Source organism: Cololabis saira, chromosome 23 (genome assembly GCF_033807715.1).
Source record: "Cololabis saira isolate AMF1-May2022 chromosome 23, fColSai1.1, whole genome shotgun sequence".
NCBI lineage: Eukaryota > Metazoa > Chordata > Actinopteri > Beloniformes > Belonidae > Cololabis > Cololabis saira.
Window position 1 is genome coordinate 10870358 of NC_084609.1, and position 12306 is coordinate 10882663.

At 40.6% G+C, this 12306-nt stretch overlaps 1 protein-coding gene across 5 annotated transcripts in view; it reads right to left on the reverse strand.

Moving 5' to 3' along the window:
* The window catches only part of magi2a (membrane associated guanylate kinase, WW and PDZ domain containing 2a), a 369187-nt gene that overhangs the window by 339006 nt on the left and 17875 nt on the right, over positions 1-12306 (reverse strand). The gene's annotated exons all lie outside the window — the stretch shown is intronic.

Consider the following 12306-nt stretch of genomic DNA (forward strand, 5'->3'; position numbering starts at 1 on the left):
TTCTTTTTCTTCTTCTTTTTTTCCTTTTTTTCTTTTTTTTCTTCCTTTGTCCTTTTGACTTTTTTCACAACATTTCCACTTTTTTCTCAACATTTCCACTTTTTTCTTGACATTTTGACTTTTTTCTCGAAGTGCATAATGAAAAAAAAAATCTTCTTCTAAAATATTATTTTGATTTTTCTCCTGCCTGGCCCTAATACTCTTCCATAGATTCGCGTAACAAAAAGAGTCATGTGGAAAGACATTAACATGCTACATTTGCAGCCGAGGACCCAGTTATAACTAATATAGATACATGCAGCATGTGTTGTCTTCATTCTAAGGCTGATACAAGACTTTTCATTTTGCGCAGCTCCAGACATATTTGTTTTTTGTGTTTTTGGTCCAATATGGCTCTTTAAACATTTTGGGTTGCCGACCCCTGAACTAGAGCAAAGTGAATGGAATTGAACTGAAAGGTAATGAATTGAAGTTCACCAACCGTGCAGTTAATCCATAGCAATGCGCACTATGATTAAGAAAGTATCCGTGTCAAACTTAACCTGTCTATAAGAATGTGTTTGCACATCCTGTGTTTGCACTATGGTGAAAAGGAACGACCATCTTATACTTCCATTAATGGGAAAAGAAAACATTAAAATTTCCATGCATGCATGTGTAAGACATAATACATTTTAGACGAGTAACAGCAGTTACCTTTGAGGGGTCGAAGTGTGATATTAATGCAGAGGGAGTACACTGAAACAGGAGAAGGATGACTGCCTTCAAACATCTTTTTTTCGCTCTCTTCATATCATTAGTCTTTTCCCCCCACTGCCTTACTTTTGCACAGAAGGAACAAAAAAGAGCATCAGAATGAGGAAAAAGGGTGAAGGAGTTAAAGAAAGGGTTATTAATCAAGCTGGGGAGCAAACAGCAGAGCAGGAGTGAAACGAGTAAAGAACCAGGAAATCTCTTCTAATTGTTGGACAAAGTCAGACAACATTTGCCCTCTAACTTCTAAAAGTATCGGAGCAGGAGGGATAGAGACCTAACACTCCCCTGACCTCAGTCTAATTACCGCATACCTTGTGGTGAAGACCTGCAGTTCTACAGACTGTTGAAGAGATGAGGATGGTGTGATACCAGACGGTTTAATTCCCCTGGGACCTCCTTCCTCTTCAAAAAGCAGTACAGCGAGGCTCTGCTGCCTCCGAGCAATGAGAACTGGTGAGGTGGGCATGTGTTTAGGCAGCCATGGTTATCTGTCTGCTCTATGTACTCCAGTCTATTTATCAGCAGCTGCAAGTGCACGCCTCCCCTGGCAAAAATGGAAGATATGGATTGTTGAAATTCAGATGAAATAGCTTAAATAATTCTGCGGTAGCCCCAGGACGGGGACAAGATTCCAGACAACAACGGCGTCTGAGTTTGCATGTGGCAGTACAACTTATCAGCAGTTGTTGTGCATATCTTTGGCACATTAAATAGGTTTTCATCCATCTGTGTACTTATTTCAGTACATTTTTTTGTTCAAGATAATTGACTATGAACCAATAAAATATTTAAACCCACATTCTGACATCTCATCTTGCAGAGCAAGTCTGTAGTAAATACAGATTATGCTCACTGGTGTTCGACACCAGGAAGTACACGTTTTACGGATGGGCTGGCTCGACGCTAATGATGTTAAAACCATCTTGTTGCTGCCATGGAAGATAAACCTATTTTCTGGCTTCTAACAGTCTTGACAGTTTGACTATATATTCAAACACCTGAGCAAAGTTTGTGCTTCAAAAGCAAGTTTGTTATTGGTGCTGTGCGAGCTAGCACTGGATGCTAGAACAGCGTAGGCAGGGGCGGGGCTTCAGGAGGGGCTGGAGGGACGGCTGCCCCCGGGCCCGAGTCTCTAGGGGCCCGGGCTGGCTGTTGATGTTTTTTTTTTTTTTTGTTTTTTTTTATTTATTTTTATTTCATTTCATTTAGATGTGACGGTCGGGCCCTATCATATTTACAAGGGCCCAGTAATAAATAAGTAAATTTAAAAATGTTTTTAAAAAAAAGTATCACAGTAAGTCGCGGCTAGGGGTGGGCAAAAATATCGATATGGCAATATATCGCGATACTTTTCCAGCCGATTCAATATCGATATTCAAAATTTGAATATCGATTTTTTTTTTTTTTTATCCCAGATCTTTTTCCCATTATATCACCCAGTGCTCCTACCTAAGTGACAGTCCTGGGCATTGCCACTCTCTACCAACCCTGGGAGGGCCCTGCACTGAGCTCAGGTTTTATTTCACGTTTTATTTCATTTTATAATTTATTTTTTATATAACACAATTGCCTGTCCTTAAAAAATGAAAAATAATGGACAGAGGTTTATTTATTTATGGATTTATATCTATACTGACTGATCACTGTGCCTGTCCTTGGTTTTAGTACCCATCTTTCTTGTGTTTTATTATCATTTGCCACATAATTAAAGCAACCTCATACTAAATGTAATGTTAATTTCATATGATGTAAATAATATGAAAAACATATACAAATATGTTGTAACTTTAGCTTGTATAGTTATAATAAAACATTGTTTTGACTCAGTTTGTCCCATGAATTGTCACTATAATCTGATGAACGTGCAACTCGGATTTTAAGATCCATCACTACCATCTGATGTACATATATACAACTTGGATTTTAAGATGTGTAATGCATTTTTAAATTTTTCGGTGGACTATGTAGAATATAATAATCGGGATATCGCATAATCGGGATATCGCAATGTGTATCGTATCGGGGCTCAAGTATCGTGATGCGTATCGTATCGTGAGGTCCTTCCCTATACCCACCCCTAGTCGCGGCTAAAATCGTCATCAACAGCCGCCAATGTCATCATCGCTCACTTGTAAACAGAGCTCAAGCAAGGTGCACGGCAGGCATAACTATGAGTGGAAGTGCCTATAAGCATAAAAGTGGAGCGACAAAACGCAAAGAAAAGGGAAAAAGGGAGCAGGAAAGAGCTAAACTGCCCAAGTTACATTCATTCTTTGCTCGTCAAACACAAGTCAAACACAGTTTGAAAGAAGCAGGGCGAGAAAAATTAAGCGTGATGAACTCTCTGAAGACAGCCGCCTCACTGACGCAGAGAGCAATTTTAGAGTAAACGTTTTTAATGCCTACCTGAATATAATCATCCAGCAACTGTCCCAAAGATTCAGCAGCTTATTTGGAACTGCAAACTTGTTCGAGGCCATTCACCCCAGCACACTGCAGCACGCACAGGATGACGAGTTATACCGAGCTGCCCGGCGGCTTACTGACCACTACAGTCGGGATATCGCTCCCAGCTTCCCTGGCCAGCTGCTGTCCTTTAGGACATGTTTCAGGGACATTATGCCAAAGCAAAAAACTGTCACGGATCTAGCCAAGGTGCTGATTGTAAACCATCCAGCGGTGACTTCCACATTCAGCGAGGTTTGCGCAGACCTCATGCTCTTTCTGACCATTCCCATCACTGTTGCAACCGCCGAGCGGTCATTCTCCAAGCTAAAACTGATTAAAAACTATTTGAGGAGCACGATGGGACAGGAGAGACTGAGTGGACTGGCCATGTTGTCCATAGAAAATGATCGAGTGAGGAAATTGGATATACAGCACTAGTGGATGAGTTCGCGGAGCGCAAGGCACGTCGCGTGCCCTTCAAATAGTGGTGAGTAAGCCTGGGGCATTAAACTGCATTAATACAGAATTAAGGCGAGTGGGTTTCAAAATTATGTCAGGGTCCGACGTTATATAGCCTATATATATATCACTGACAGGTGATCACAGGTGTCACTGACATTGACAGCGCACGTCTCCACCTGTGACAGCCTGTCACAGAGGTGGAGACGGCTAAGTGTAGGGCTGCAACTAACGACTATTTTAATAGTCGACTAGTCACAGACTATTGAAACGATTAGTCGACTAATCGGATAATTAGTCAAAAAAATTTAAATTTAGTATGAGGTTGCATTAATTATGTGGCAAATGATAATAAACACAAGAAAAATGGCACTAGAGCCCTACTATAGTGGGACTGTTTTCTTCATCCTGCTCCCGCTGCATTTCTGACCATTACCGCCCGCAACATGTGTGTTACACTCCCGCAAAACTCATGAATTCATGCCTGCACGGCGCACAATAAAGATGCTTTGATTTAGTGTCTTCTCCCGTCCCGCAAGAGAAAAGTCCAGACAAATCTATCTGATTTAATGTTAACATGATCATTGTGGAGTTTGATGGATAATTGACAGTTCATAGGTCACCTGACTGAAATTTAGATGCAAATCCATCATTGTCATCATCGCACAAGCCTTTTTTCGCCTTTCGCGCTGCATCAATTATGTGATTGAGGTTATAGCAACGACAGTAGCTGTGAGTGGCTCAAATAATACTAATAAATAACATAAAGTAAACAAAGTTTAGAATGAAACGAATTAATTTAACAAATGAATCGCTTGGCCATTATTGGAGGGAGAGAATGTTTCTGACCGACAGCGGTTCCGTGCGTCTCTCTTCCAAGATGCGCCACAGACACTAAACGCAGTTCCTCCAAATATCTGACTTAATTTAATACTTTGTCAGGCATAACGTTAAAGCTTTCTTTTAAAGCCACAATACGCTTAATATCTTACCAAGGCGAGTCTGTTTCGTTCAGCACTCCGACGTGCTTTCTCTTCAAACGCATTGCTCCCGTGAAAAGCAACGTCGGCTTTGCAAACCTTGCAAGTCATCTTTTTATTCACCGTATCGAGGCTAAAATGCTCCCAAACTTTTTATTACATTTTTTATCAAAGTTTTTTTACCCGCAGCTGCGCTGAGACGTTGTTGTGCATGCACAACTCGACAGAGATTGTATTGAAGTGAGACGCCTCACTCCGTTGGAAAAACACGTCTGGCGACAATTGTCGACAATGGAATTCATTGTCGACAATTTTGAGTATCGATTTTTGTCGACAACGTTGACGAATCGTTGCAGCCCTAGCTCAGTGATAATAATGTTATAATCAGACACATAGCCGCACGTCTTCTCAGGAGGAAGTGCTGAGAAAAAAAACTCTCACACTGATTCATTTACTTTTTATTAATGAACTATGCCAAAACTGACAATCTTCATTGGGTTTAAAGGGCCCGGTCCTTTGCCCCGCCCCCCGGCCCGCCTCTCACTCGTTCCGCTAATGAGCGTAGGCTACAAGTTCACCAAAGGAGTAACAACTTTTGAATGCACACGAACAAAATAATGCTCTGCAAAGTTCCCAAAGAATTGAAAAATCCCAACTTTAACATGATGATGATGAACGTTGCAAAATGATCAAACGTGTGCTTACGGCACACCCAGAAAGACTGTGAAAAAAAAGTAGATACTGTCTGAAAACCAGCAGCTTCTGTGAGAAGAGTGTGTGTAAGTATGCGCTTAAAAAACTAATTGACGGCCTTGCTATGACTTGAGATATATACGTTCCTCATTTAAAAGCTATGGGAATTGCTAGATAGTGGAACACAACCATGGCCTGAATGTTGAAGTGTAATGTTTGCTGTGCAGGACAAGTCTCACCCACTTTGAGAAGTCTTTTTAGCATGTGATTGACTTATAGAAAAAGCACTCAAACCTGGATCATAAAAAGAAACTAAGATTTGGTGAAATTTTATTTGGTGCTGATTTTGGGTCGTTTTCCAAGAGAAAACTTGAAAAACGGCGGTTGTTCTAAAAACAAGATCATCTTACCTCTGGTGGTACTAGCAAAAAAACAAAGAGCTGGGGTTTGTATAACTGTGCTTTCAACATCCTATTCCAGAAATACAAAACTACCCCACGTAGGTTCTTCTTCCTCACAATAACATAAAACATGCACTCAGGTTCCAGCCTCATTTCAAATCTCCAGCAAGCATCATTGTCCCTAATTTAATTGAGCAGTTGTGAAACGATGCAACAAATTTGTTACAATCCTCTGACAAGATATTTTCCTCATCATCATTTTGGCAGTAGGATTTTAACCCCCTAAGGACGGTGTGTTTTTGCATCTAAGTTGTTTTCTTTGTAAGTCATAATATGGCAGTAAGAAGCAGACCAGTGCTTCTTGTCTTCTTCTTTGCCATCACTCTTTTTCCCCTCTTTCCAGAGCTTTTCCTGCTTCTACTGAGCATCAGGTGCATGGCTCTCTCATGGCCAGAGTGTCTTTCAGAAAGGCCAAACCCTCCTTTGCTGACAGAAAGGCATGAATAATGCCTAGAAGCTCAGGGACAGACGGACTGAGGCGTGCAGCCTGTCTCTTCATCTCCCCAACCCATTTAAACGTGCCTCTCTCTCAGTTCCCTGTGGAGAAGGGGATGAAATGAGTGTGTGAACAGAGAGAGGGGGCACAGAAAAAAGGGGGGAAGAAAGGCAGGAGAGAGAGGCAATGTTGCATATGTAAAAACCTCTCAGGAGTGACTATGTGACCTGACTTAAAGCAGCTGGAGATGACCTCGCTCGAGGCAAAACTAACATAGTGAGGCAAATAGAGAGAGCTGCTAAAGGGAAGCTAAAGGCTCATTTGAGACTTGAGAGCATGAAAGCCAAGAAAAAAACATATTCAGAGGATACTCGCCTCAAGATCTCCAATCCTTTCAATAAGACAGATGTGGTCAGTCCATACACTTCTGTATGGACTGTTAAAAAGCACAGACAGTTATTGAATGGCCATGCTAATGATTCGTCTCATCCTTCTGTGTATAATCTATACTGCCCGGCAGAGAAATCAATGCGTTGTTTACCTTCTTATTGCAGACTCTTTAACTTGTCTGAAAGTGCTGCTCTGTCACTTCTCTATTGCAATCCCTGAAATAGGCACTTTAAAACACGCTACACTCAGATCAATAGATCAGGTAAATAGCAGGTTTCATATGTGCTGTATGTCATCCACTCCTCCTGCAGCATCTAAGGTGCCAGTTGCTTGTTTAAAATTCAGCATGTACACCGTGAGCTATCAACCCAATACGCTTACTACAGTCCATTATATTGTTGGAGTTCTTGTTCATGCCCAAGTCACATCTCGCATTGATTACTGTAATTCCCTTCTTGTTGGTTTACCACACAAGTCCCTACACAAGCTACAGCTAGTTCAGAGTTCAGCTGCTCGCGTCATCTCCAGAACTACAGCTTCAGAACACATCACACCCATCTTCAAGCAGCTTCACTGGCTCCCAGTTTACTCTCCAATTGATTTCATTCTGCTACTCGCCTTCAAAGCCCTCCATAATCTCACTCCTTCATACCTGTCAGACCCTTTCTTACCTTACACAGCATCTCACACACTCAGATCTTCCTCAGCCTCCCTCCGCTCCACTCAACCTGCCCATTCTGTCCTCTATGGGGTGTAGAGCTTTCAGCTGCTCTGCCCACCACTCTGGAAGTCTCTTCCTCCAGGCCTCTGTACCCATGACTCTCTACACATCACCTGTTTAATCTGGCTTATCTCTAGGGGTGTAACGATACACTAATCTCACGATACGATACGATACACCATATTGAGGTCACGATAACGATACGATATTATAGTAGTATTTGTTTAACAACCTTGCACGAGGAACATATGACTGGAAAAAATGGTCTTTTCTTTGAAAGACACAAAATACAAAACAATGCTGTGCATTTGCCCTATTGTTACAGTTTGTAATGCTTCATAACTGTTTAAGTTTTAAAGAGAAAGCCAGGCCAACCATTTTCCACAAACTGAACTAAAAGTAAATGTCAGGTTTGCATTATGCATCTTCAGTTTCATACAAATAAAAATATTTAGCCACAAACTGAATAGTTTCTCTCATGTATGATTTGACTTTTTTCTTTTCCAGAAATTTAACTAAAATTAAATAAATAAATAAATAAAAGTAAATAAATACATACAATTTTACATCATAAAAAAGATTGATTCATGCTCACCTTATAAGTGTAAGAGATTTATTTTTGTTAAGAAGGTTATTTTGGTAATTCAGGGTTCATTATTTTATAAATATATTCTTTATATTCTGTAAATCAGGGACTATAATGACACTAGTCAGTTTATCTGTAGTGATTAGTCTGTTTTAGATTGGGCGGAGTGATACGCCACAGTACGGCACTAGGTGCTGTGTTGATGTTCTAAAATCCTACACTGTTGAGGGACATTAAAGTACACTGGAACTCAGCAGAAGTTGTTCCCGTTTATATCCTACTCACGACCCGAAAAAGGTTTAATTTAATAAGGTAAGGCTTAACTCTACACCAGACTTAAAAGTTCAGAGCTCAAAACCCCCCAAGAGTCCCGTGATCGGGACTGCAAAACGGGACTAGTTTCTTCTGAGCGGAGTAAGATTTTGGTCCGCGGGTCGAGATGCGGTCGCGGCCGTGGTCGCGCGTTACTGGTCAACACAATAGATTAATATTAATAATCCAATATCGCGATACACTTTGTCACCTCCACGACACGTTTCGTGACGTTTTTGTATCGCAAAATTTCGTGGCACGATATATTGTTACACCCCTACTTATCTCACATGGAAAACAAACAAACAACCTGTCTATTTGTTAGTTTAGTGTTCTATTTTAACTGTTCATTTGATGGCATTTACTAATGTTTCAATCTGTTGCTCTTTTGTTGTTATTTTTAGAATCAATGTTCTCTGTAAAGTGTCTTTAAGTGTTCTGAAAGGTGCCTAGAAATAAAATGTATTTTTGTCATTATAGTCTGTATGGAACCTGGTGTTTTACTTGTGGTTTAAGTGACTGTTCAAGGGAATAACTGAATACTGTGCTTAGCTCGGACTGAAAACTCCTGCTCTCTTGTGCAGCCACAAAGTCATTAACCAAGTCTGAAGACGACAAATAGGTAGACGCAGCAACCATGGCTCTCCAAAATTCAAATTATGCCCCCTCATATTTGATTAGTAGTAAGATCCAAAAAATGGCCAATGGTACGGCCGCTGAGCAGCAGCTGGTGTTCTCATGTCAACAGCGCTCCAACAGCGGGAGTCTGATGCTTGATCATTGTATCACATCATCACTGTAACATGAACACTGCTTTGTATATTTGGTTTCAATAACCTCATTTTAGTAAAAAATATTTAAAAAAATCTACCAACACACACACAACAAAATCAATAGATCATCATGCATGGGGGGAAACACTCGGGGGTAACACTGTCAACTTTTCAACTTTTCAAAAACTAAAAAAGGAAGAAAAACAAAAAAGAAACTGGAAAATATTATACCAATGCTAGGATCAAAATGAATTACCCTGCATGTTGTTGTGACATTACAAAGCAGCATCTAAGAGCAGGAGCAGACCGCTTCACAATCAGAATGAGTTGTTCCCATCCCGATACCCGGATCAGGAATACCCACGTATTCTGCTAGAAGTTCAATTTTTTTCAAATATTTACATCATTTCACCAACCAAAATCATCATATATTTATAAACAGTTTCTATTGTACCCCGGTCACCACAGCAAGGTTCGAAAAGTCTGTTTTGCTTTCCATGTCACCACACAGGAAGTGTAAATGTCAGAAAAAGTGTCAGACTGAAACTGAGCTTCCCAAAGAGATTTCAATTGCTCCAAATTGATTGTTCTCTTCTTGGTGAATCAGTAACAACAACGTGCTGTGGAGTTGATGTTCCTTCACCTTCCTCTCCAATGCCTCGGCTCCACAAGATCCCGTTTATGTGTCATTTATATTTATGTCTCTTTTCATGTCTCTCTATATTCATGCTGAGGTAAAAACTTTCCCGACATGAAAGGCAAAAAACTCACAAAAGTATTCTTGTCTACAAAACGCATAGTATCCAAGGGGACACCTCTCACATCGCAGAACAACAATCCACAGCAACTGAAGTTTGTCACAGATTTACAACCAAACTGATGTTTTCTTTCTAGTTTAGCGTCTGCCTGCAGGGTGGATGGGTATACACGGTCCCACAACGTGCGCTCGAGTGGCGTTTCATGGAAAACAAGCCCAAAAGCAGGCAGAAAATAAGGCTAAAAAAAGCTTGATGAATGTTGACAGCAGTGATTTGTCGCCAGGATGAGAAGAATCAACACATCTTTTGAACGAGTGGGGTGTTGCTGAGATCTGACAACATACATGATGGGAAGACACTTTAGAACAAATGAGCTTTCATGTTAAACAAATGGCACATAGAGTGTCACTCAAAGCAAATATGTGTATATACTTGGTTTGAGTGACACTCAAATACAGTCGGATAGAAATACATCACTCGGTATCTAGAGCTGAAAATAGAGCAAGTTACACTTCCGCAGACAGCTTCAGTTTCGAAAGCATCAAGTAACAGGAAAACAGCTCTTTGTCTAAGGTTTTGTCTGCTATTCATTAAGATTCCCAGAACCTTACTGTAAGAGCGGCCGTGTAAAATGAAGGAATGCCAAAATTATCCATGATCGAGCCACAGAGTGTTCCTCTACATCCTCTGCAAGAGAACACAGTCGTCCTCCGACTTCTTATGTCACTTTTCCATTAGTACCTACTCGGCTCTACTCATCTCAGCTCGGCTCAACTCAACTTGGCCTGGTTTCTTTTCCATAACAATTCAGCACCTGGAGCAGAAGTAGGAGGTTGGAGCGAAGCTGCCGTCACGTATTGATTGTGTGACACAAAAGAAGAAGACAACAACACTAAAGATGTAGAACATGGAGGAGATGATATACTGTATGTGCTGCTGGATCTGTGATTTGTGTTCGATACCAAGTTAAAAAATGAGAGTGGGAGAAGCTTCAAGCGGCAACGCTTTTTAATTTGATTTAGTTTGTCTCGGTGCTGCTGAAAAGTCAGCTGTGAGCCGTGAGCAGCTATGAAGTGACAGAGCTCCTGGTAGATCTGGTCGTTCCTTATCGCCGTCTAGATCCCTTTTTAATTCTCTCCTCAGCACCAGGTTTATGAACATCTGCACCTCAGAGTTGGATCATGGTTGTTTGTTGTTTTTCATTTTTCTATCCCTAAGAATAGTAACAGCCCAATTACATTGGTATATAACTCTGGAGGTGATATATGGCAACATTCTGACTCAAGTGTTTGCTAGTATAACTTGTGACTACTACTGTAATTGCTAATTATTGATCTAAGAAATAATTATTAATCTCTAGATAACCCATCTCGGTTTCGTTCTCACTTTATTTTCTTATTTAAGTTTACAGTCATTGCACTACTACTACTTTTATGTCACTGTATTAGTATTTTTTTTTTTTTATTTATTTACTATTTTTTTTTTAATTTTATTGTTATTATTTGTTTTATTTTTTGTTTATTTTTATTTATTTTTTGCTATTCCCAAAGGAAATTTAATGATGATAACCATGGGGGGAGGGATGGGGAGAGGGAGAAAAAAAAAAAAGGTGTGTTCATCTGTTTTGCTCTGTATTATGGAAACAATCTGCCAATAAAAACATATATCAAAAAAAAAAAAAAAGAGTTGGATCATGAAACAGACTTTTGCGCTGCCATTGCTAGTCGAATAAAATGAACAAGAAGCCGCCGTCAGAGTCGCTCTTTCACTGATGTCACATCCTGACTCAGAAGTCTGATTCCAACCCCCCGACCAATCGGTGGCGTGTAGTGTGATGACGTCAGACACAGCCAATTCAGCCGCTTAGAACCTCAGCAGAATAGTTACAGAAAAGTATCTACTCTGCACGCCTCGACCCCTAGTGGAAAGGCGCCAAACTGAGGCGAGTCGAGTCGGGCTGAGTAGGTACTAGTGGAAAAGTGCCATTACATTACAAAAAAAAAGAAAAGAGGAGGGCAGACACAGCATCACTAAGGGTCCTTCTTTGGCCGCTGTCTCCATTAGAGGTGGTGTATGGGTGCAGAGGTGGGTGACAACAGGCCAAAGACCTGCACAGCATCCATAAATAGAACAGCAATGGCTAAAGCCCCTTCAGTGAGTTGACAAGCAGCCTGGACTTCGGCTGCACTCCAGCATAAAAACCCTCAGCAATCTGGAGAGCGGAAGAGCACTAATGATCCTTCAGCAGATTCTCCTGCAGAAACCTAGTTGCAGTTTTTTACTTCCCCTGGAGAAATCTTGTTTGACCACAAGTTTTTTTTCTCTCTCTCATCTTACCGCAACTTGAACTAAACATTTAGTGGTTTTAAGCTCTTAGAGGCGAGTTGAAGCTTCTCCACTGTAAAGTAAAGGAGTGAACTGGGTATATGAGAGCATCGTTGTGAAGTAGTATATAAAAACAACTCGTTAGAGTACTCTGCCTTTGCAAAATGGACCTGCATCTTTTGAGTAATGAAAACCCATTGGATCTTAT